Consider the following 25,105-nt stretch of genomic DNA (forward strand, 5'->3'; position numbering starts at 1 on the left):
ACTTTTAAAAAAGCTCTCGGAGTGAAAATGGGGAATACTTGGGATCTGGTGTGTTGTTTTGCAGTGGGCAGGGTAGTTTGCTGAGCTCCTCATACAGGTGCTTTTCTGCTGTAATGCTGCTTGAGCCCACGGTGCTTGTAGCTATTTGTGTTCATTGCCACATGGCAGAGGTGAGGCACCACAGAGGGATGTAGAGCAGCTCTGGAAGTGCCCTGATGAGCTCAGGGAGTCACACACAGTGGTTTGGTAGCACTGGAGCATTCCGGTGCTGATGGGATCACAGGTTGCATCCCCATCCTTTGCACGATATGGTCATGGCTGAGGACAAACCCCTCTGTGGTGGCACCTCACCCTTCCCCTTCTGCAGCGCAACAGGAACAAATGTAATCTGGGTTTACTGTCATGGCAAAACCCAGACACTGAGCAGGATGGAAGAGAATAGAAAAAAGCATAAATGAGAATAGGAATGGACCAAATGAATTTGTCAGTGGAAGTGGTATCGTGTTATGCTGATGTGAAGCAAGTGTAGTTGCAAATGCCGTAAGAGATAACACTGAGGCAGCAAAAGCGTCAGCATCAGATAATGAACAGTAAATATACCAGGAGCTCCTGCGTGGCTGTACACCTTTACTAGTTCATGCTGCTGTGTCCCTTCTGCCAGTGCAGGTCACAACAGCTCATTCAGCTGCTGCACCTGAAATCTGGGGAGATGTCAAGAAGCTTCCAACATTCTAGATGTCTTATTGACCTGGTTTGTTACTTGGATTCATGTTTAGTGTGGTTAATGATTCAAAAATTACATAATAGTTATCTAATACCAATTTCTCACCAAAACTGCATTTAAAAAAATCCCATTATAAATGGTTGATTTTGAATGGCTGGGTATGACTGGGTGATTCAAAATTGTGGTTCCGTAGCACTGGAGCATCTGTCTGTGATGATGAGGCAGCTTGAAATTGCCAGTCATTGAAGGGCAGGTGATACGATCATGCTACAACAACACAGAGCTCGCTTTGGCACATCAAAGTGATATAATTTTTCCTCTGTGATTTTTTTTTTTTTCACTTTTAAATGGTTTGCTCAAGACTTCCCTTTCGGAGATGTCTGCTCGCAAGTTGTGATACTGCAGAGAAGGGAAGGTCCGGAGCTGCAGTAGGAGTAAGGAACTTGGAAAATGCAACTGGTGCGGAAGAGTGAACAAGGTCACTGGTGACAGGGCTCTGCTCCATCTGTGCAGGCATGGTTGTGAGCAGAACCATTCCAGCAACATGGCATTTTGTCACATTATTTCTTTCCTTTTAAAATTCAATAGCTAGTTATTTGCCTGCCTTTGGTTAGGAGACAAAGCTCCTCTTTGTGCAGCCACAAAATGCAGCTAGCTCATGTAATGGAGAAATGAAATGCAAATTTCTGTGATAAGGCAGGAATGGTGCTTGTCTGGGGAAGAAGGCAGCATTGTCTGGCCGCAGAAGCAGAAGATGTTTGCCTGGTGCCTCTGATAGTCAACTGCAAAAGGTAGAAGAAAGTACCATGTGTGGAGTCTTCTGATAGCACTGGCTTTAAAAGTTCCTGTGTCTCCATTTAATCTTTCATAGAACAGAGGCAAAAATTACCCTGCTGTTTTGTGCAATTCAGCAAAACATTATTACCTGCACTTGTGTTTTTTTGAAGTACACAAGAAGATCCCAGCTGTCTGCACAGAGCAATGTACATTCTAAAGCATTTTGTAGCATTGGGTCTGAATGATTTGTGAAGGACTTGGAGAAGTTAAAGTGGGGATCATTACTGAAATTACTGAGTAAGAAACTCTTTTAACTATCTTATTTATTTATTTATTTAAAATCCATTTTCAAGGAAGCGGGAATTTTTTCATGAAGTGTTTATATTTTTCTGGTTTTGTTCAGGTGAGGTACAGAGTAAATGACTAGTTACAAAATAGTCAAGTAAAAGCAAACTAATGCTGGAGCAAAGGCAAACCTTTGAGATCTCACTCAGGAATTTGTTTGTTCAGTATCAGCACTGTGAAAAAAGCAACGCTGAAGTGTGTTATGCATATGAAGAGCTACTCAGATTTTAAATTGGTGACACAGCCAGGGGACAGTTTAACCTCTGGCATTAGAACTGGGCAAGGATATGAGCCAGTGCAGTAGTGCTAATTAACGCACCCTGAGGGGACACAACAGGGCATTGGCCCTGTACACCTGAGACATACTTCTGTCAGTGCTGAGGTGCCAATTAATGTTCTCTCATAAAAATAACCCCTAATAAAAAAAAAAAGTGAAATTCCAAGTAATATAGCTAAAACAATATTTAGACATAAAATAATAAAGTGGATTCAGTAGTGCATCTCTAGTTCCTTATTACAGGAAAGGATGAGTTTTGCTGTAGCTGCTGTTACTGAGATGCACAAGCTTGTGAACCTCACTTGCCCTACCTGGGCTGAGAGCTGACAGTACTCACGCCCATCATCTCAAGGCAATCTCCAGTGGAGAGCAAGGATGAACATTGCAGGGCCACCACATCTGCAGCAAGCATGGGCTTAGCTGGGAAAGGATCCTGCATGCACTAGTGGTTGGACACCAAATAACCCCATTTCAGACTTAACAAGAAGCCAGGAATGGATTTGTTTCCTGTTCTGGTTTAACATTGGTAGTGCATTGTCCTTTACAAGCTTTCAGTCTCAACAAGTTCAGTATAGAGGTTGACACTCAGCAGTCGTCAAGCTGAAAACCACTGCATAAGAAATCAGGCTGTTGGGGAAGTATGGCAAGCTCTAGACTTCATCAGTTGACCGTAATAAACAAGGCAAGGAAGCATTTTGTTCAGACTGGTTAGTCATGTTGTCTGTTTGTCTCAGCAGATTCTTTTGAGGTGAATGGGGGATCTTAAGCATGTATCCATTTGAAATATCTCAAATGTTTCTGATGAAGAAGACATCATGGACCTGAACTTCACATCAAAGACAAGCCCTCAGTACAGCTTGCTAGAAAAAGCTCTTCCTTCAGATGACTTCAAAGAGGATCAATGCTGGGATCGATACAACTGAGTATATTCCTTACAGGAAGCTACAGTTTTTCTAAAAAATAATGGTAATAGTGCATGGTTGTATAGGACGCTACTTTATAACTACCTAGGTGGTAGGAGAGAGGAGGAACCATTTGGCAAATCAGGCCAGACCAAATGGCATTCACTTGGTTAATCACCAGCTATTAAAATAGCATCAAATCATAGCAACCTATTTGTTTATCATTCAGTGCACAATTTTCTGCACAGTATATTCATAACTGCTGTACCCAGGCTAATTTTAAATGAGCCAACAAAACCGTTTTCCAGCACTCTCCTGGGAAATGGATTTGTGGACTGATGGATCTCTCTGCTTCTGGAGCAAAGCCCCCCACAAAGTCAGAGCTGATGACATTGCTGTTTAACTTTGAAATAAGTTGATTTGGGCTTTGGACTAATTTTTAAAGCTCTGTGTGGTTTAAATTTCTTGCATTACTCCAAAATTCATTTTACTTCCAGTGCCTCTGAGTAGACTATATCTACCATGTTCTCTCCATGTGTGAATGTTCAGGTAGCATTGTAAATAGCTTTGTGATTTCTCTTAGAGACAACCTGCAACAGTTCGCTGGTGGTTCCTCTTGTCACTGTGAATTCAGCAAATGATTAAATTCCTTTTTTTCAACTCAGGAATATAACAGTAACTTCCATCTTGGTCTTCAAAGTGCTGATCTTCTGTTTCTGAGGACTGATACCTCACTGGTGGAGTAGGAGTCCTTTACAGTTATGGGGAACAGAACAGTAGAGCTTTGGTGTGTGCAGTGATTAAATCATTTTAGTTGTGAGGCAAAAAATGGATAAAGGTGCGGTATAATAGCAACGAGTAGACAAGAAGTTCTTCTGTTGTTTGTGTTGCGGTAGAGCTCAGGAGCCTTTGTGATGGACCTCTGGTCTTAGCAAGAGCTGAGGAATGAGTGGTACCTTTCCAAAATAGCTTTCTCATATAAATAGATGGAGAGCTCACAATTTCTCCTTTGGCACTGTTGGTGTCCTCCTAATCCAACTTCCTCACCTTTAACGTATCTGCAGAGAAATGAGGACACATTCTGGCTCCAAAGGCAGACCTAGTCTTGCGCGGTTCCCACTGTGTCCACACTCTTGTGTCAGCGAAACATGGCTGTGCTTATTTTTAGTGGTGCAATGGGTTATGATGAAACCTCAGAGCCATCTGAAGGCTAACTGGATTGTTGCTTGGCATTTCATTCTGCACGTCAGTTGATTGGTCATTTATCACCAGTTATGAAGTGAAATTAGATAATCTTATGCCATATGGTATACAGTATTTATAGTTTAGTATGTTTTCCATATATGTGTGCTAAAGCCTGCTTCAGAGATTTGTTATGGTCCTTGTGTTTACAGGATTTGGGTCTTGAGTGAAAGAAGAAATTGACAGTTGCTAACGTTTAATTTAAACTGATACATTGGAGGCCACATGGGTGATCCCTAATTAAAGTCAATTTACACTTTGTGTCCTTTGCCAGGGAGGCTGTCAGCCGTCACCAAGACCAGACCTCATGTCCACCCAGCTCTGCTACCTCTGGTAGTGATGGGGAGGGGGGTGGCCCCAGGGGACAAGAGGAGGAGCCCATGGGAGACTGGGGATGCTCAGCCTCCACTACAGCTCCCCTCTCAAATGCCACAAGCACATGGTGTCTCCTCGAGGCTTAACGCTGAAACATCTCTCCAAGGATTGTTGCCAGGGTTAGGTTTAACTGCAGATCTCTTGCTTTCCATCAAAATGCTCCATTTGCCTTGAAATCTTGATAAATAAGGTACTACAGGATTAATTATGTGGGACATTAGTCACTGAGTATGTGTCATTGTTTTCTCAAAACAAGTCTGAACGAATACCACAGAAGGGTCTTAGAGATCTGAATTCAGAGCTGACTCAAATGTGGTAATATACGAGTGTGTTCTCAACCCCAAATATTGGTTGGCTAGTAGAGGTGCCTGCACTGGGGAACTTAGTTCTATGATGTGAATACCCTTCATGCAATTTCTTGACTGCTTGTCATGTGTAATTCAGCTCCAGAAAATGCAGTATCAAAGCTGTGCTGAGCTTTGGAGCATGTGTTAGTTTGCTTGAGACCCACGTCCCACCCCTCATCTCTGTCTCTGCTGCAATGCCGTGGGCACACAAAGGTGTGCGGGAGGACACAACAGAAACTGGCTGAAGCTGGACCAGCAATTTTTTAAAAGCAGTAAATAATAAGAAACAACAAACCCTGAGAGAGGAGAAGGAATATTCAGTTGCCCTATAAGAACCCAGTGAGCACTTGAACAAAGAGGAGTTAATAAATGTTGCAGTCAGGTTTTTTGGATAGAATTCTTGCAGAATATGATTTCATAATCCACTGTCTCTAGTGAACAACAAGACCTCTGTAAACACTCAATATTCAAATAGAAAATTGTTTCTTGTAGGCTTCCATGGCACAAAATAAAAGCTCTGTAAATCTGGGCCTCCATATGTGGTTCTCAGCTGGTGTAAGTCCCTGAATGAATTACATGTGAACAGAGAAATTAATGCTACACACATGGTGGCTAAACTTGAAAGCAAAAATTGCAACTGAGAATATACTGCAGCGGATTGTGAAATATTTGAAGATAAATGGAAGCTTGAGTCCTTGTTGATATAATGCCTCATTGATGCTTTTCAAGGGATACACAAGTATCACAGTGAGATAGTACAATATGGAAATCACATTTGGGAGGGTGCGAGGACTCGCCCTTTAAAACCAAACACTGAATTTAAGCAGAATGCAGGCTAGAAAGGTAAATACGTAATATTGAGACTCTACCATAAGTTAGAACAAAAAATAATTGGAGAAAATACTTTTAAAAAAATCCACCTACTTACTGTTGCAGTAAATATGTATCCTGTCTAAGTTTTTAAATGATTGTGCTCTAAAGCTGCTTTCGTTAATCAGGCAGCACTGATGATGGATTACCCAAGAGTTTTGGTACTTTTGAAACAGTTGTGATCTTTTTGTTGTTTTTTTCGCCCTTCTCCTCTCAGCAGAGGAGGGAAGAATGCGCACGTTACAGTGAATTCTAAATGAGGGCTGTGCCTCCCCTGTTTGCAAAAAGCCAAGCAAAGCAGTAAAAATAATAAATAAAACAAATGAAACCCTCTTTAATCCATTCATGAGCTTGAGTGTTTCAAGTAGGTCATAATATTAAGACAAAGAATTGTGAAAGAGGTGGATCAGAGGAAAAGGCTATTGCTGAAACAGTGTCAGCCTATTTAATTGAATTACGTATTTGTCAGCACTGTATTTTCCTGTGTCCAGGATTCTTACTGTTGATTCAAGGCTTAAAGCCTAAATGGAGAGGGCAACAACTGCTGTGTATTTTGATCCCAAACAAGCTGTGTCCTTTGAAATGCCAGTGCTCGGCGTTTGGAAGAATGCTGGAGAACTTTGACGCAACAGAGGGCACCAGCAAAAGAGGTAATGAAAATGTTACCCCATGGATTTGACCTTGCTGCAGCACACTGAGGGAACTTAACTTAGAATTTTTAAGCCTGATGTTACTTCTGTAACAGTTTACTTGTATTTATCACAGGGACAACTGGGACTAGGGTAGCGGACTTAGAATGGGGCAAGGAGCCAGGAACTCTTAACTCACTCTTTGAATTGATTTGGCAGGGTTTTAATATATAAAATCTACAGTTTAGTCATGGGTAATTGCAAATGTTTATGGCTTTATGATCAAAATTTAAACTATTTTCTGTGTTGATTTGTTGCACAAAACAAGCAGTCGTTTCCCTTCCCTCGAAGGATGTCTTACACCTCATAGTGCACAGCAGGGCTGAAGGGACTTGCTGGGACTTGGACAAGAGCAGTTCAGGCTGGTGCAGGAGATGAGTAAAACTTACAAGCTTTAGGCCAGAGTATCTGCTTCGTTTATCTAGAGAGAGCTTCCCACTCTGGCATGTCCCTCTGTCCCAGCCACTCAGCAGCTACTACTATATACATAGGAACAAACAGAAAATCAGCTGGTTGTTTGTTTTTTTTCCCCTCTTCCGTACCCATACTGGTTTTGTTTACAGGATGATTTTTAGGACAAATGGTCCATGATTATAAAGAGTATTGTCCATCCATTATCCAGTTCTTGGAGTCCTCTTTGCCAAAATTTGGGAAGCATGTTCCCATTGGTGTGTCAAATGGGAGCTGTGACATAACTGGAGTAAACATGTTGGCGTGGCGCCCTGCCTTCGATAGGGATGACACCAGAAAAAGGACGCTTGAAATTGGTCCCTCTGTGCAACTGTCCATATAATAAAACCCTTGAATTATTTTTTTTAAATTCAACCAAATACTCTGTGAATCTTAGTGATATTGCCCCAGATTTTTAATCATCTTTCATTTATACCAAGTGTATATAGGTACCTAGGTACCTTCTTTTCCATTGCATTGTACTCCAAATGCCCATGAAATTCTATTTTTTTTCAGAAGCTGGAACAGTTTTTCCCTGATTAGTACATGAGTGACACAGATTAATTCTATTTCTGTTTACACTGATGCCAATGCCATAAAATAAGTTGACTTTGGTGTTGTGGGATATTGCTCTAAGTATTCTGAATGCTGAGTGCAGAATCTGGGTATTTTAGACTAAGTTACACTTCAGTTGTGCATGAAGGATCATGAAAAATGTGAGCGGGGCGTCATGTTCCTCGAAACACACCGTACCGTGAATTGGGCCAAATAAGGCCCATTTTTATCTGCCAAAATTGGTGAGTATGGGATTCAATAGAAGCAGGGTGCATTGGATTCCTTTTTTAAGCTTTCATTTTGGGATTGGACGTTTTACTTGAAGGAATGCCGTAGTGAAATACAAGTTAGCAGGCTCAACAGAGCAGTGATGTAGAGAAATTCTGTTTCATGTCCATGCGGGGGTCTAACTACCTTAACTGATAGATCTTAAAAAGCTCCAGTGTTCCAAAGTACACTTGTCCTTGCTAACAAGCCCACCCATCTCTCTGCTGCTCATATCAACTTTCTTCAATGGATTTTCCTGTTGCTAAAAGAATTGTCTTCATTTTCCCTGAAGTTCAAGGTGAGATGTTGTTTCTTCCAGCTGGCTGTTGTTCTCCCAAGCTGTGTCGAGGCACAGCTTTCCCTCCTGCTGAACATGCAATTTTAGCAGCGTTAATTGTAGTCAATTTTTTAATAAGTGCTAGAATAGATTCCATAAATAGGAATGTTGTGACCCAGGGAAGGGATTTGGTGGAAGAATCTGCCTCTACAGTTTATGTCAAGCCAGATCCACAAAAGCTATACAGCAGAACTCCTCTGGAGTTTTATCCTGACCATGTACAGAGTGGATTAATTTTGTAATTCCAGTTCCATGGAGAGTAGGACCACAAATTCAGCTCACAGGGCTGCTTTGGTCCATCTAAAAAGTCTCTATGATCCTGGTACCTCTGCACTTGAGTCTTTGATCTCCCAACAAGTTGTAGGAAGAGAATTGCCACCACCTCGGTTCACAGAGAAAGAGGTGGGATGCAAAGAGGTGCAAGACTTTTGTGAGCAGGCTCCAGGATGATATGTTGAAATCCAGATTTCAGAGCACTGGGCTGATCACTAGCTTATCCTTCTGCAATAGAGCAAATGAGCTCCCTGGCGACAGAGGAGAATTTGAAGGAGTTTTTGTGAAGTCAGACTGAAAATCTTTTGCCACTAAAGGTTTTGTTTGACATCTTGCCTAATTATTTTATAAAGCTTTTAGCTTAAATATTATTTTAAATAACACCTGAAATACTTTATTTTAAACACTTTTAAAAAAAATTACTACTGTTTCACACTACTGTTTTTCAGGTTTTGGAGGATTTGTATTTATTTTGATTGAAGCACCTTTGATTTTGGTGTGGGTGGGGTTTTTTTTGTGTATCAAGCAGTTCAGATGCATTTTAAACAGTTTCTGCTCATGTCTGTGCTTTGGTTCTGATGTGTGCAAAGAGCATGGATGCTCTGAACCCACGACATGTTAAAAGGATGAATATTAACTTTTTTTTTTTCAAAATGACTCTTTAATTGAAAAATTAAATATTTAATAAGCTATTTCTATCCAAAAGGGAGGAATAAAGAAAAAAAACCACCCTATGTCTCATTTCCACGCAAAACTCAGGCTGGAGTCTGGTATGTGGTCAGTGATGAGCTGGCAGCAGTTGGTGTTACCGCAGCCCGCACACAGGACACCCTGGAGTGCTGGTCTGTACCCCAGCTCTGCTTCCAGCCCTCTGAGGCTTTCCTGCACCCCTTAACATAGATCCTGTGTCCAATATTTCAATGGGAAAACACCTTTGACTGTGGTTCTTTATACCACTTACTAGTCCCTCATGTATTTGGGTAGAAATTGGTTGTACTCACATAAAACCTACACTCAAAACAAATGACATTTGTATTTGAGCAAGGCCCTCTTGATAATGAAGGGCAGCAGTGCTGTTCAGATCCTCGGTTTGTGTTTCTCTCTCTGTTCAGGAGACTAAACTAATTTATTTATGAAATCAAAGCAAGCCACCAAATTAGCCATATAACTAGCTAGCTGCGTTGCATAGATTTACTTGTTTGCTGTCTTGTGACATCCAAGTGAACAAACTATATGTCAATGAAAGCGTTGGCGCTCTATCGTATATTATAGACTAGTTTGAAGTGCAGAAAAAAGAGATCTTGCAATGGGGCTACGAGCAGTAATGTGTGTTTTTTTTTTTCCAGTGAGCATATGCTGCGAGTGGGAAAGGACTGTATAATGTAAACGGAGGTTTCATTAGCGATGATATGTGGCAGTCCCTGGGTGAAAGAAGAGAAAGCAAATCTGGGAGCACCTGTAGACTTTGCAGGCTTGTGCCTGTGAGGAAGGCACATGTGGGGATGTACTGAGGGTAAGGATGGGATCTGCTTTTCCCCCTTAGCCTCCCCTCAGGCCTCCCTGTAAACAGTGTGTTTGCCAGGCTCAGGCAGTTGAGCACGAAGAGCCCTTCTCTGTGCATCTGGCCTCCAGAAACCAGTTCTCATAAACAATAGGCAAACACTCGCTTCCACTGGAAGTTTTAATATTTCCATCAGAAAGGCAGAGGGTCTGCTGGGAAATACTTTTGACCAAATATCTCTCACATACCCATCATTCTGGTTTTAAAGGTTCTTGTTTAAGTTTTCTAGAAATCTTGATGATTGACTTCGCTGTGTTTCTTCTCCCCTGACTATTTGCTTGCAGCAGGTAGAAGAAGGTGGGTGCCCTACATGTTACAGGACTGACCATGCCGAATGCTGAAGACCTTGCTGTCCCCGTAGGCTCACTGAGCATCTCCATCATTACCCTCCCTTCGGCTCGTGGGCTGATATTAAATGGACCTAGTGGCAGAGATGCTGGTGGCAGGAGCTGCTGAGCTCAGCAGTGCTACAGCAGGACACACAGAATTCACAGATTTTCCCCGACTGAACTCGAGTAAGGTCTGAGTAATGGCACTTTGCCTTTCCTCTGCTGCCTTTTATTTTTTAGCCGCTTTTTGCCTGTGTCAGGGCTTGGGGATGATGTAGGGTGGTGTAGGAGGGCAGTGGGCTCCCTGGTGCGGGGTGCTGGCACCCCATAACCAGCTTTGGGCTCGTTCCAGCCTGGCTGGGCTGTGCACGGGAGGTTGGGTTGGTGCTGCGGGGAGCGGGCGGGGGGACGCGCGGGCTGCGGTGGCCTCTGCCGGGAGCTGCCGCTCACTGCAGCTGCCCCGGGCCCGGCTCTGCCGAACAGGATTTACCTCCAGGAGGGAAAAGGTGAGGCCAGGGCAGCGTCTTGAACCGTTGGCTTGTGCACAAATCTCTGAGCAAAACCTTCCTTTCCCAGATGCCTTTGCTTTTTGCTTAATTTCACCCCATGCAGACGTCACAGGAGCTGGGGAAGAGGAGACTGCGAGGGAATTTTGTCAATGCATAGAAAGTATCTTAAAGAGTGGGTGTCAAGAGGATGGGACCAGACTCTTTTCAGTGATGCCCAATGACAGGAAAATGGGCAACAGGTACAGACTGTAACATGGTATGTTTATCTGAATATGAGGAGAAACTGTTTCACTTTGTTGGTGCCAGAGCACTGGAACAGGCTGCCCAGAGAGGTTGTGGGTTCTCCTTCTCTGGAGACATTCAGAACCCACCTGGGTATGATCCTGTGCAGTGTGCTCTAGAGGAACCTGTTTTAGCAGGTGGGTCAGACTTGGTGATCCCCAGAGGTCCCTTCAGCCCCAGCCATTCTGTGATTTTGTGAGCTGCTTGCCGGAGAGCCCTGCACTGTCGCTGCCCTCACACCCCAGCCCAGCTGACGCAGGCAGCCACCCAAAGGCATCTGCCAGCACAACTGCCTGCAGATTCCACTGAGGAACCAGATGCAGCAGGGAAGGGGAAAAGAAAAAAAATCCCTTCCACAGCTTGGCATCTGTGTGGCACACGTGCCAAGCGGTGCGGGAGTAGGGGGAGAGGAAGCGGCTGCGGGCTGGGGGCTATTTGGCACCCCCACAGCCAACAAATGTTTTGGGTTTGAGTTTAGAAACAAGCGATGTGCGATAGTGTAAAGTATATGTTTTTGGAAATTTGAAAAACCCATGTGGAAATTAAAAACCACACCAACTGGTTGATTGTGCTGGCTGAGTTCAGCGAAGTTGAAATCCTCCTTGTAAAGGGGGGGCCTTTCTGTGTACAGGCTCTGAGGGGTGCAGTTGCGAGGAGGACCCCCCACCCCTTTCCTATTTCAGGAGGTGTTGAAGGTGTCCTGGGACTGTTCAGCACCGACAGTGGGCTCGTACAGTAACAACCCACTTGACTGTTTAAAGTTCAAGCCTGTACAAGCTGCTTGCAGCAAGGCGTGAAGCAGGTGTGAGAAGCCTCTGTAAAGTTTGCTGTCAATTATTGCCGTTTCCTCTTCCCAATGAAGACTTAAAAGCTGAATGGATCTTTTCAGTTATGTAAATGCACGTTTCTATAAATAAGTATTTTGCAGCAGACACTTGGACAAAATGCCTGTGGGGGCCGGTGTGTCTCAAATTTGAGTGGAAAATGTTTGCACCGAGACCAGGAAAACTAATCTGTTGCTCTTGGTTTCTGAAGACCCAGAGGTTTATTCAGCTTTTGAACGGTGAGCTAAAACTTCTTTGCAGGCTTGGCTGGATGCGAACTTTTTCTCTTCACTGGAAAGGCTGCGCGGTGGGGAATAGCAACACAATGAGTGAGACTGGGAGGACTAGGCTTAAGCTTCTCTCCCAAACTGTTTGGTGTCTGGTGACTTCAGTAGATGACGATGCCTGCTGCTGGCAACATGCTTTTTGGAAGGGAAATCTGAGGGAAACTGTGGGGCATGCTGCCTTTACATGGCATCTTAAAAATCTTTGGAGAACAAGGAAGTGATAAAGGTTTTGTTTCTTTATCTTGTTAGTTGCTCAGGTGACTTTGAGTGGATTAAGGTAATTATTTCTACAAATGGCTTTTCTTTAATGCAGTCTGTGCAATTAAAAAACTTTTTTTTTTTCCCCTAAGTGTATTCAAATACCTGACTTTTAGCAAACTTTGGATGTATTTACCTGCATGTACTCAAACTGATTACTATCCCAGCACCAGTTATGCCTGTTCTGAGCTTGACCCATTATTTCCTTATTACCTTGCCACAAAATGGGCTGAAGAGCTGTGTAAGGATAGAAGCTACACCAGGTCGCCAGGAGCATTGTTTCAAATCTTCCTGCGGTCACTGACTTTCTAGGTTACTTGTTAAACTTGGCTTGTGCTTGCCCGTGTTTTCCTACTGCATCAGTGGTTTGGCAAGCTGGGACCACCAACTGGGTGCCTTGGTGACATGGGCTGTGTTTGTGCCCAGGGAGCACAACATGTAGGGAGAGCTCTGGCCCTGCAAAACAGACATGGTGAAGAACACATCGTGAATGAATCTCTCATAAGTGCCCCCAAAATGTATTGGGAGAATTTGGTGGTATCTCGCTGGCGGTGGATGCCTCTGACAGGGATGGCTTCAAGGCGTGCAGAGCTTGGCTCGCTTTCTGCTCCGTAAGTTAACCAGGGAATGACTTCCAGAGTCCCGCTGTGCTGCTTCTGCTCTTCCATTTGCAGGAATGGCAGTAAGAATAAAGCATCCACTGAGGGCTGCTAAACACAGACTTAACCCCTTGGGAGGGGTCTGAGCTACAAGTCACAGCAAGGTGGGAAACCACAGAAGAGAAAAATGAAAATCCTCTCCCTAGGAAAGTGTGGCTGTGGGAGGGTGTGGTGATGAGGGGACATTAGCAGCACCCAGTTTTGGTGCTGGCACTGGGCTGTGACTTGCATGGATTTGCACAGGAACTCATGGGGCAGGTCTGAGTGTGGGTGTCACAGCGGCGACCAGGATTTCTTTCTGTGAAACCAGGATAGGCTTTCTGGGCCACCAAATCTGCAGGGTTTTAAGATCATAACCGTTGTCTTAAATTTCAGAGAGTTGAGGTACTCTTTTATTTTTGGAAATAATAAAATCACTATGTTCTAAGTTTTCAAAGAATACAGGGCTTTCATTTTAATTTCCCCTTCTTTCTTGTAGGACTGATGCTGCTGTACATGCATGATGACACAGAAAGCCTAGAGGATAGTTTTACTGTGCAGCTGACAGATGGCAAGCGCACAGTCCAAGGGACACTTTACATCTACATCATGCCAGTCAACGATGAAATCCCTCATCTTTCCAGGTTAGCTATCTTAAGTGACATTCAGTGCATAAAGACTTACAAAGAAAAATAGAGAAATGCATCTATGCACCAGCATCTCCAAACCTGCCCATACTACAGAGATCTTGCTTCCATTGCATGTGTTGTCCCTGAAAGCTGGTTCATCGCAGAGCTGTACATGCTGCTGCCTGGTGCAGGCCCATGACAAGCCGCACAATACTGTCCAGCAGAAACCATTCATGCAGAAAGAGCTGGTTTGTGGTCTCCAGGCAGAGGCTTGTTTGTATTTAAGTTAGTGGCAAAATTCTGGTTTTCTTCAACTAGGCCAGAGTTGTGCCTTTTTCACACTCTACTATTCTCTCCCATTTCCTTTATTCCCTTCTGTATGTTTTCTCCATTCCCTTTAATCTATTTTTAACGGTGAATCTTGTTGGGAAGAAGATGGTGTGGGTTTTTTTAATATCTAAGGTCCAAAGCCAGTTGAAGGCAGTGTTAATTTTCACGTTCCTTTCAGGAGAACCAGAGCACAACTTCTGGGAATAAGGCTTCAAACAAAGAAGGGGGAGCTACATGGAGAGTAATATTAATTAATTGTCTCCGTGAGTGGTAAAGTCCTTTTGACATCCTTTCATCATATAACAGTCTGTCATAAGGTTTTTGAATGGCATGGCAAGTCTAAACCCTGTCGTGAGTATGTGGATATGAGCTTTTGTTTATTGGTTTGAGGAACACAGGAAGAAACGTGGTCTGGTGGCATGTTATGAGACTGGGATGTAGGAGATGTGTTTTCACTCACTTCATGACCGTAACACGTGTTTTGGCTTAATTAGGGTTTCTACTCTTAAGAATTCACAAGTTGAAAGAAAAATAAATCCTGTGGAGTTGCTGAATCCCTCTAGAAATGCCAGATCCAGTCTAAAAAAGGAAGAGTAAAATATTGATTTTCCTTCTTGCCTTTTGTAGACCCTTTAAAAGATCTCTGAGGGGCACAGGGGAAAAACCATCAGTAAGGCTAATACATCAGTGCCCTCTCTGCATGGTGATGGTAATAGCAATTTCTTGACTCACTAAAATAGTTTGCAGAGCTAAAAATAATTTCTGTTCTCCTCCCACTGGAACTATTAGGACTTGAAAATTTAAACTTTTGTTTCAGAGAGAAGGAAATCAAAACCAAACTTGTATACAGGTCTGGCTTTTCCCACTGGCAGGATTTGAATCCTCATTTTCAGGGCACGAGAAACCTGTTTTATCACAAAATACCTGGTGAACTTTTAGTTGTGAGGATAAGTACGAGCTTTCTTTTTGAGGCATAAGTCAGTGCACATATGAAATCCCCCATTGCTCTGCCTGGCTGCCTGAGGCCACTTTGTTGGGGTCCTTTTTGCAGGGGAAAGCAGAAAAATCCAGTGTGGTTGCGTCTCTCCAGAGGGGAGCAGCAGCCCGCGGTGTGTGCGGAGAGGCATCGACTCCTGCAATGGATTTGGCTCCATTCCCAGAGCATCACATGTGTATTTTGAAAAATTTAATCGAAGTGGTAAACAAGGAGAAATTATAAAATGGACACATGTCCCTGCTACCTACCAGCATTTCCTTAGGGGCTGGTGGGTCTGTAGGTGTTGAGCCCCTTTGCTGAAATGCTTGCAGCCTCCCCTGTGCTCTCCAGCTAGGTCCTCTCCTTGCAAGAGCTGGGTCTGCTGCTGTGTCGTCTTCTTCATCCTACTCTTCTCTGCCTGTTCCCTTGGTTTGCTTTTCTTATGTTTTCTTTCCTTCCCCTGTTTCTTGTAATTTCCCTCTCATGGTCTACCCCAGGACTGTTTCTTGCTGCTATTTCTGTTCTCATGCATGTGAAATGGCTTTGCTGGATCCGCATGTTTGCTCCTTCCTAGTGTGAGCAACCCCACGGAGATGCCCCTTATTTAATCTTTTAATTTCCATGTTATTTTCTAGTCCGTTGGAGGTGAGCTTCACATCTCAAATCTTGTTTATGCGTTCCCAGTCCATGAAGCAAATTTGAGCCCTTTTGTAAGGGAAGGAAATGTGCCAGTATTACCATTTTCCACCAAGCCATGGAGCTGGGAGTGTGCTCTTCTTCTGCACAGAGTCATGAATCTGACTCTCAGTTTCATCAAAACCCATGAGGCTGAAGGACAATTTAAGAAAAAAATCATATGCACGTATGTGGCAAAGCTTTCTGTCCCAGTCCTGTGGGAGCAGATTTGTTGAAATGTTTTTAAAAAATTCTATCTGCTTGATGCTAAGAGGAGCCTGTTCATGCTTAATAAATTGGAGAAATTGCTCAAAAATACTTCATCCATATGAAAGCGCGAGCCCTGTACGGCTGCCAAGAGAAGTGAGACCTGTGGTGTCATGCCGAGTAAGTGATGGTCACATGAATTAGAAAAGCTTAGGTACAGATCCCTTGCTACCACAGTTTTCCCCAAGATGTGAAAATATAACATGGAAAATACTAAGCAGCATTCAGTCTTTCCAGCCAGATCTGCCTCTTTTGGACGCGATCACGGGCCACGTACCAAGCGGTGTAAGAGAGACCAAAATAATGTCTTCAAACAATCTGAGCTCCTGCTTCTACCACTTAAAAAGAAACTAGGAGCCTCGGGAGAAGCTGCACCCGCTGCCGTGTGCTGGGTGCTGTACCGAAACCTTAGTCCCATTCCTGCTGCAGGTTGTGCAGAAAAGCCAATGGTCTTTCTTGCAGCACTTGCATATATTTTAATTATCCTCACCCATTATTGCTGTTCTTAGCTAAGTTTTGCCCAGCCTCTCTCCTTGTTGCCTTTCAAACACCAGCCTGGAGAAGCCTCTGTGTTCCCAGGCACTTCAGCTTCCATCCTGAGGAGCAGGGGTGATGTTGGAGGCATTATGCTCTAAGTTTGGAGAAGAGAGGACGTGAAGTGAGTAACCTCTTTGCAATGTTGAGATGCACTGAGCTCGGGGAAGTCTGGCTCAAATCATTACATTCCTCTCACTAAATAGGTAGCAACTGCCTCTGATTTGGTTTTTTTTCACCAGTGTCTCCATGTTTCTTTTTTTTTTTTTCTTTCTTTTTTTTTTTTTTTTTTTCCTTTCTCCCCAGGAACATAGTTTTGGAAGTTGAAGCAGCTGAGAAAAGCCATTTCCAGTGCTGGGTCAGAAGCAGAGACCAGAGATGCTGCAGAGGATGAGCTCCGTCCAACTCTCCCCATATGCCCAGGTCTGTAGCTGAAGGTAGTGGTGGCTTTAGGACTTTTATTTCTCTGTTTTCCTGAGGATGAATGAAATCCCCAGGTTGATAGGGTAAGCAGCAAGACCAAACATAGGTTTTTATTTGAAACTTTCTTGTGTGTTTAGGTGGCTCTGGTAGATCCCCTACAGGATTTCTTTCTCAATTTCTCCTCGCCCTGGCTTCAGAGGTGCCCAGAGCCTCTGTCCCTATCCCACCTGGGGCTAACACAACACACCTATGTAACACCAGAGCAAGCCAGAAGTCATCTTCCAGCATCAGAGGAAAAGCTTTGCCTTGAGCTCAGACCCTAGAAACTGCTTCTTGCTATATGTCTCCTGTCTCTGTAATGACACATTTTAGCTGACTTTTATATTGGTTCGCTAAGCCACTGTGCTGTCTTCTTCCTGTTATAATTAAGCAACTCGAGAAATCCTTTGAGGTCAATAAATTCTGAGGAGGCTTACATAAAACAGAATATAAAGTGGAGAGCCCTGCCATCAGAAGCCAGTAAAAGTCAACATCTTTGCGCGACACCTCTGCAAATGGCATTATGTCATTGCCTAATATTAGCAAGAAACAGTCAGATTATGTTTTTTGTTCAGAGCTATAAAAAGTAATGAGTCTCACATAATCTACTGAAGTGAAAGGGGGGAGCGGAGGGGAGCACGAGGGGGAGGAAGGCGACTGTAAAAGTGAACTTCCATTTTTTTGGACATCCTGAGTGTATTAGGAAATCTAGCTCATAATGCCCAAATAGACCTAAATGTGCTCTGTCCCATAGATTTAGTTGATGTTGTTTTGCTTTGTTTGTCGAGAACATATCCACAAAACCTTTCAGGAGTCAGTTGGTCATGTTTCAGTAAATACAACATAATGGCCAGAAACTGGAAAATATTATGAGGTGGGCGAGGATGCCGTTATTCATCCTGGGACCTGCTACAGTACTGCAAGTGTCTTGAATACTGCTGAGCCCAGCTCGGTGAAACCCAAGGTATTATTCTCAATCTTCAGAAACAAGGTGACATATTTCCGGTGCTAAATATTTACTTTCTCCACCATAGGAAGGTAAGTGCCCAACCAACAGATCTGCGGAGTCATTCATTTCAGAAGAGGAAGGAAGGGATCTTCTAAGGGAGGCTTTGTGCAACTGACCTGAACACATAGGTTATGTGGGAGCTGTGAGGGCTGAGGACGCAGCTACTGCATCCCCGCTCTGAGCAAACACCTTTGTGAGCAACAGTCTATAATAAGGACTGGGCTTTACACCGACAGCCAAGCACGGTAGGTGATGGCCAGTTGGCTTTTTGTCCTACTTGGTTCTAGGGAAAGTGGAGGTGCATGGAAACAGGGTGAGAAGAGACCCCTGCAGACTGCACTCAGTAAATACCAGGACTAAATCTCAGACTGGGAAGCAGTGGGGAGGAAATATAATATTTTAGCGGTGATTTTACACAACCAAAGGAGAGGAGGGCTTTTTTTTCACACACCATAACTGTTCACTAATGCATGCATGAACTAACTGTCCTTTCTGTCAAGTGCCTTCATTAATATTCTTTTTGTTTCTGTACTGGAGTCAGACTGAAAAATTATATGGAAAGTTGGCTGGTTATCAGTTGGTCCAATTTTATATGTTTTAAAAAGTGTGCTTTTTATAGGGCTAAAAATTGGTCAGGAGTGTGTGTGTAAGCAGCAGCTACTAGGGTGGTGTTTTTTAGTTCTCTCTTTGGATCCCCAGTTGTTTCTCAATATTCATCCCAAAAACGTGCAGGTCCCTCAAACACCACTGAGTTTTTCTGGAGCCCTGACAAGCGGGGAATAGCGCGAGAGTCATCAGTGGCAGCTAGCGTCGTGATGTGAAATAATATTAATGCATGGAAGTGCATAACTAAAAAAACCAACAGATATGGTGGCAGCCCTAGAAGGTCCCTCAGCCTGGTGGTTATAAGTCATTCTGGGTTGGAAAAGATGCGGGTTTTAATGCACCGAGGAACGTCCTGCCCACTTCAGCTCTTCTATGCTCTAGTGACAACACCAAGCTCATGTTCTGCTTGGGGTACTGCAGTCCTACTCTCCCTGCATATTTCTCGAATGATCCTTCTCTATGTATTTCCAAGAGATCGCTACTGTTTTCTAACTTGCCTTCCTGACACCTTGTAATTTTTCTTACTTTGCTGTAGGTGGCAAATAGTGGCAACTTGCTTAGGGCCATCAGAGCTGCTCTTGTCCACTCCTCTTTTTTCTTTTTGAAATTTTATCTAAGGAGTGAGCACTTCTGGATTTATCCAGAGTAGCCAAGGTGTAGTGTGATGGGGCTGAATAGCAGGTGTGATGTACGACCAGCACCTCTGATAAAGTCAGCGAAGGCTGCCCAACCTCCTGAAATCCTGCGTGGGCCACAGCATATGCATTCTGCGTGGCTTTAGAGCCCACGCACCGCTGATCCAAGACTTTCCGGAGCAAGCTGGTGCTGCACAGTTGCTCCCCACATGTGCTGCAGGTTTGGCACATCTCCGAAGTGTTGGACCCTGCTCGTACGTGCTGCTCTGAATGCATCCGCTGCAGACAGCTGGGAAGCCTCCGCCAGCCAGATGGTTGAAAAGCTCCCTGCACCTGAATCCTTAAAAGCATTTGTTCTCCAAAAAAATTGTTTGTTCTCCAAAAAGGGTTTAGCCGAGACATGGGCAGCTCTAGCTCTGTGCGGGGGGCTGGTGAGTGGAAGCGTGCTGTGTCCCTTTGCCCGTCCGCTACAAACGTTACCGTGTCACCTGGGGTGTGAAACTGCTGCTTGTGGTGTCTAGACTTGTGATTACTGAAAATTAATTAAACTGAAGGAAATTAGGCTGGAAGGGGAGTAGGCTCCTGGGAGGGGAAAATGGAAGGGAAAATAGGATACTGGTGTTAACCCTTTCCAGTTGCTGAAATAGAAAGGGCTCTCAAATGCTCTCAGGGCCACTTGGCTACATGTAGATACACTCAGAACCCATGCAGGCAGTGTCCATAACCCAGGCGTGATGAACCCGTGATCTGCCTGTGCTTTTTAAGTAAGTCTCTTTATTGCTAGCCAGACCTGAAATAACTTGTAGGTCAGCAGTAGGTTTGAAGTGAGCTGGTCTGGTTGTGGGTAAGGTCAGAGCAACAGAGATGTTTGGGTGTAACCCGATAATAAATCTGAGCTTTATGGGGACGGGGCAGGAGGCTGAGGTGGCAGAGGGAGGTAGTTGTGGGTGAAGCAGTCTCTTGCTTTTGTATAACCTCTTACCTGCTCTTCTGCTTCTTAAAGTCTCTCTTACGTAGCTTTTCAGCATGGTGTCTGAGTGCTTTGTGCCTTTCCCTTGGCATAAAGCCACCGTCTGGCTAGCGAGCAAGTACAAAGTGTAACACCTGGGTGTCAGCTATGAACATTAGGGTGTGCTACAATGGACCCATCTGTAGTACTTGGCACATGCCGAAGATTTTTATATGTGGTTGGCTGAAAAGCAGGATCGGAGAGAGAGAGGAGGGAGAGCAGGGGAAGAGGGCTCTGCTGGGCACACGGAGAACATCATTTTGGCAAAGGTGCCAGTAGGTTTCCATGGGCTTGTCTGCTGCTTCGCTCAGCTTATGCAGTCAGTAAAAATATCCAGGTTGTTTATTAGAAAAGCAGGAGTAGATTTCCCCAAAAAGCAAGCTTGGAAGCCTCATTCTTTGTCTCTGGAGAACAAATCTAATGCTATAACTAGATTTAATAAGAATACATTTAATAGTAGTAGATACAATAAAATCCTGATTTAATAATAACACATTTTATTGTTCTTCCATCTGAAGCAGGTCCTGCTGACTCCCCCCCAAGCACCGCAGGGTTTCTAGCTGGATTTGGAGTGGGAAGTGCTCTGTTTTTCAGGCCGTGGCAGCTTTGACAGTGTTGTGTCCTGAAATAAATTTCAATCAGGGTATGGACAAGGACTTGCCTTTGTTATTTCCATGGCAGTATCTTGAGCCCAAAGAGTCACGATAGTTTTCAGTTTTACTCAACGGATGGAAAAAGACATGTCCCCATCTGAAAATGTTTGTATATCCATGAGAAATCCCAGCAAAGGCAGAGAATGAGACTACAGGAGTAAAAGGAGCCGTAGCTTATTGCATCAGGTTCACCTAAGTAAAAACTGCAGTTCCCTGAAATGAGAGGGAACCTTTTTTTTCCTCTTTATGTGGCACTGATGTGTTTTAAAATGCATGGGCAAAGTTTGTAGTTTATTTCCTCCAAAGGGGCCAAGTCCTCCTGGCATTCTTATGAACAAGCTCATTAGAATAAAATCCATTATGCGCATAACTAATGACACAAATTTACAAATCTGTTGACAATTATGACCACATCCCTCATCGCATTTGCTTGTAGCTCAGTGAAGTGACCAGGCGAAGGAGGTTCAATCCAGAAGTTTTACAGCTCACGAGCTCTGAGTGCAGCCATGTGAGATTATTTCCCAACTGGATTACAAAGCTGTCATTAGGCAGGGCAGCTCAGGAGGACCAGGGCAGGAGACCGTAAACTGTCCTCGGGAGACCTGAAGTCATTTTGAACGCAGGGCAAGATATTCCTGGCTGCAAATACCAGTATATGTATATATTTTTATTTTTTTTAGCTGAGTGTTGGGGGGAAAACACATGCGCATGCACACAAATGAAGGCTGTTCCAAGTAGTGCCTGGTGTCCTCTGGAAATGAATAGAAATCAAATTGAGATGCTGGTGTCCTCTGAGTGTTAAATATTTCCAAGTTCTTGCCAGGCGGGTATAATTTATTGAATGTAGGTTTTGTGAAATAGTGCTCCTGTCAGGGGGAGATTGGCACCAGAGAAATGAAGGCGGCTAATTCTCAGGGGGTCCTCCCTGGCAAAAACCCTCTATTGAGTCCTCATGCTACTTGTGCTCATAACTGCTGAAAAACCAGGAGTGCCATCTGCAAACTGTGATTCATAAACACTCTGTCAGTCTGCCATCTACCCTGACATCATAAAATAACAAGAAGCAGCATTGTAATAAAGAGAGGAGGTTTGCAGTCGACCAATTAAATGCATCTAATTTATTTCTGTTACAGCTGAGGCTTTATTTATTAGTAAACAGCTGCATTTGTTACACTTTTTTCCTTTTTTTTCCCCCTCTCTTTAGTAGGAGAGTGCCAACTGGCACTTTTGATAATCCATTAATCCTAAATAATCATCTGGGTACTTCATGGTTGGTAGGAAAAAAAAAAAGAGGGGCAAAAAGGTTATTAAAAGTTAAAATGTAACCTTGCAAGGAGGCTGAACAGGGCTTCTCCGCTACAGATTTATATGAGTTATGGCGAGTTTAAGTTTGCAGGCCAAGTTTACACCTGCAAGTAACCAGCGTGGCAGGCAGCTGAAGGGGCTGGAAGTCCTGGAGCAGGATCTGGCCCCATGTATACTTTTTTTAAGGACAGCCTGTTTGTGGTACAAGAGGAGCATTTTGCGTGTTTGGTTTACTTGCCTTCTCCTTTCTCAGCGCTAACTTGATTCTCAGCAAAGCTAAAAATCTGCTAATTGGTTGTCAAAGTCTAATTAGCTGATATTACAAAAAAAAAAAGCTAAGTAAGTTTGCCTTTTATAATTGGAGCTGAGCCCCCTTCCTTCCCCTCCCCTTGAACCCCCTGGTGTGTGTTAATTGAGCTCCAGGACTTTTCAATGTATTTTAATGCTGTCTCCTTTTCAGTGCCCTAGAAAATTTTGCAGTTAACAAGACAATAATATGTACTATCAAGTAAAAATGTAGTAAAATACTGGGCAAAACCGTATGGAATTGGGATGGTGTGAAGGTGTGTGGATGTGTTGAGGGGGAGAGCAGTTCACCATCCTCCCTAAAACAGCCTCCTATGGTCAATAACATACTGTAATTTGTAATTTACCTTCCTGGGCATTTCCTTCCCCTCGTAAGGGGGGAATGCTTTTTTGCTCGATGTATTTTACCAGCTAAGTGAAGAAGGCTGTACTCTGTGCAGGAGGCAGATGAACTTGATGAGGAACCTTAAGAGGCCAAACTAGGTGAAACGTGAGTCTCCACTGTATTTATTGTCTCTGCATGTGTGTATACAGATACAAATAGAAAATCTTCACTGTAGCCAGAAACCAAGCCCACCTTGAAGTCTGTCTGGGCCCTCCCACCTCCATCTTCTCCTGTACCATCCTTCCTGGAGGAGCTCAGTACCTCCCAGTGCTGACTTAAACATGATAGAGAACATCTGGCCAATACTCCTCTTTCCATGGCCACCTCTGGGGGAGCAGCACGGGCCACACTGTGCCTTGATTTGGTACCTCTGTTTTAAAGCCCATCTCTTGTTATATATTCAAAAACAACATTAAAAACAAGTGAGCACAGGTGGGGACTCTATATATGGGTGCTCTTTTTCAATATGCATAATAATGTCGAGTTTACTTACTCAATCATGTTTTCCTCTTTCTTCTCCTCCCATCTTCCTCCTCCACACCTGCTTTCAATCAGTCCCCTCTGCCCTGCCTGTCATCCTATCCTCTCTGCTGCTTTTACCACAAACCCACTAACGTTATATTTCAAGTCAAACTTTCAAGCCCACAATGTTCAAGCAAGTGAATTCAAAAATCTGAGTGGCTTTGCCTGCCTCGCCATGCAGGGAGCGCGTGGGGGATGCTGCTGACCGCTCAAGGTGCAGCTGGTCATGGGGTCTCCTGGTGGTTGAAGTCTGTTTTCTCCTTTAAATCTGAAAATGTGTTGGTTTTGTCATTTTTGTTTTGTTGTTTTTTTTTTTTTTTCCCCCTAGAATCTAAAAAAAACCACAAACCACACACATGAAGGCCAAATGTTGCTGCTAGATGAGCAACTTAAGATGTACGTGTTTTCTTGTGGTACGTCACATGCGTTTCGCACTGTGTACCCTGACCACAGTGGGTGTCAGGCTGAGAAAAAGAAACAAATAGAAAAGTAGTGAATTGGGCTGCCTAGAAGACTAAATGTGTGTTTATTTATTCTTTTGATTGTGTGTATAAACCCAGAGACTTTTTAGAAACGTTATTTTAAGTAATACCTGCCTCAGTAACCAAACCAGTTGATGGCTGACATCCCAGTTCAGCAGGTACTCAGAGCACTGTGGCTTAAGTATGGGCTTGAAAGCTTCATTCTTGCACTCATAATCAGGGACATGAGGAACCTGTTTTTCCCCCCAGCATTAAGCAATGGGAGTGGGTAACCTGCTGCTCAAAGGGGTAATCAGGTAGGTCTTCTCCGTGTCATGGGTTTTGGGGCAATCTCCCTTCACTGCATCTCTCTGGAGCAGATCTGGTGGAATTAGAAAAGGTCAAGCTCTGATTCTTGAAAGGCTCTTGGGGTTTTCAAGTTTGGCAGATTCCTGTTTACAGGTGGTGTTAATGGGGCAGTGCAGCAAGGTGGCAGACAGTAAGAGAGAGCTTTTCTAAAAGGGACCACCTTGGTAATCCTGTCACTTTCCTCTGCTGAGCGTCTAAAAAACACAAGTATCAAAAGACTTCTAAGCTGCTAAGAGAAACCCAGCCCTTGGTTACACATGGGCAAAAAGTGAAGTTGGGTTAACTGCACTTGCCTGTTTCACTGCTGCCCCCTTACTTTATCTTATTTGTTTGGGTTTCCTGTAGAGAAAATGAGCCAACATGAGTACTGTATCAACTCAATCAGCATGCGCGTGACTGTGGGCTTGTGTAAGACTTGAGCAAAGTGTGCAGGCTGATGTCCTGCATCCCTGGCTGCTTCCTAAGTGTCGTTCCATCCTTTGCCTTTTTGGGTCCTCTCTGCTCTGCTTTCGTCCTTGATCTCAGATCACTTTTGGGAACAATCTGAGAAGGAGTCCCTGTTCAGTGAGATCTCATACATATTTAGTCTCCTTCAAAGATGCAACCAGAAAGCTGGAAGACTCAGCTTCTTCTCGAGATGATTTTTCTGATGCCAAATGCTCCAAGTTTCTGAGTTTTTATAATGTTTGTTGTGCTGGGGAAGAGGCTGCTAATTTTCCTTTTTGATGATTTTTCTCAAACATAATTAACATCTTTGCTATATGAAGGCAAGCTAACTAATTGTATTTTGAATGACTACAGTCTCCTTAGCATGATTACCTCAGGTAGTAGTCACTTCTTGAATGCATCGAGTC

The 25,105-nt window shown here is 43.7% G+C and overlaps 2 long non-coding RNA genes across 6 annotated transcripts in view; both read left to right on the forward strand.

The window, feature by feature from the left end:
- Nucleotides 1–9,787: 9,787 nt before the first annotated feature.
- On the forward strand, nucleotides 9,788–11,100 carry LOC139828210 (uncharacterized). 2 transcript variants are annotated; one of them, XR_011739580.1, is made up of 3 exons: nucleotides 9,788–9,943; nucleotides 10,276–10,511; nucleotides 10,933–11,100. It is a non-coding gene; the product is annotated as an uncharacterized lncRNA (long non-coding RNA). The 2 variants fall into 2 exon arrangements; XR_011739579.1 differs by having other exon boundaries at nucleotides 10,276–10,506.
- A 373-nt stretch (nucleotides 11,101–11,473) lies between these two features.
- The window catches only part of LOC139828211 (uncharacterized), a 54,316-nt gene continuing 40,684 nt past the window's right edge, over nucleotides 11,474–25,105 (forward strand). For 3 of the 4 annotated variants that reach the window (XR_011739581.1, XR_011739583.1, XR_011739584.1), the window contains exons 1-4: nucleotides 11,474–12,174; nucleotides 13,618–13,762; nucleotides 16,836–16,952; nucleotides 18,026–18,245. This is a non-coding gene — a long non-coding RNA (uncharacterized lncRNA). Of the gene's footprint in view, nucleotides 12,175–13,617; nucleotides 13,763–14,255; nucleotides 14,348–16,835; nucleotides 16,953–18,025; nucleotides 18,246–25,105 lie in introns of all 4 variants that reach the window. The other variant, XR_011739582.1, reaches the window with a different exon arrangement.

The sequence above is a fragment of the Patagioenas fasciata genome, chromosome 6, assembly GCF_037038585.1.
Source record: "Patagioenas fasciata isolate bPatFas1 chromosome 6, bPatFas1.hap1, whole genome shotgun sequence".
In the NCBI taxonomy this organism is placed as follows: domain Eukaryota; kingdom Metazoa; phylum Chordata; class Aves; order Columbiformes; family Columbidae; genus Patagioenas; species Patagioenas fasciata.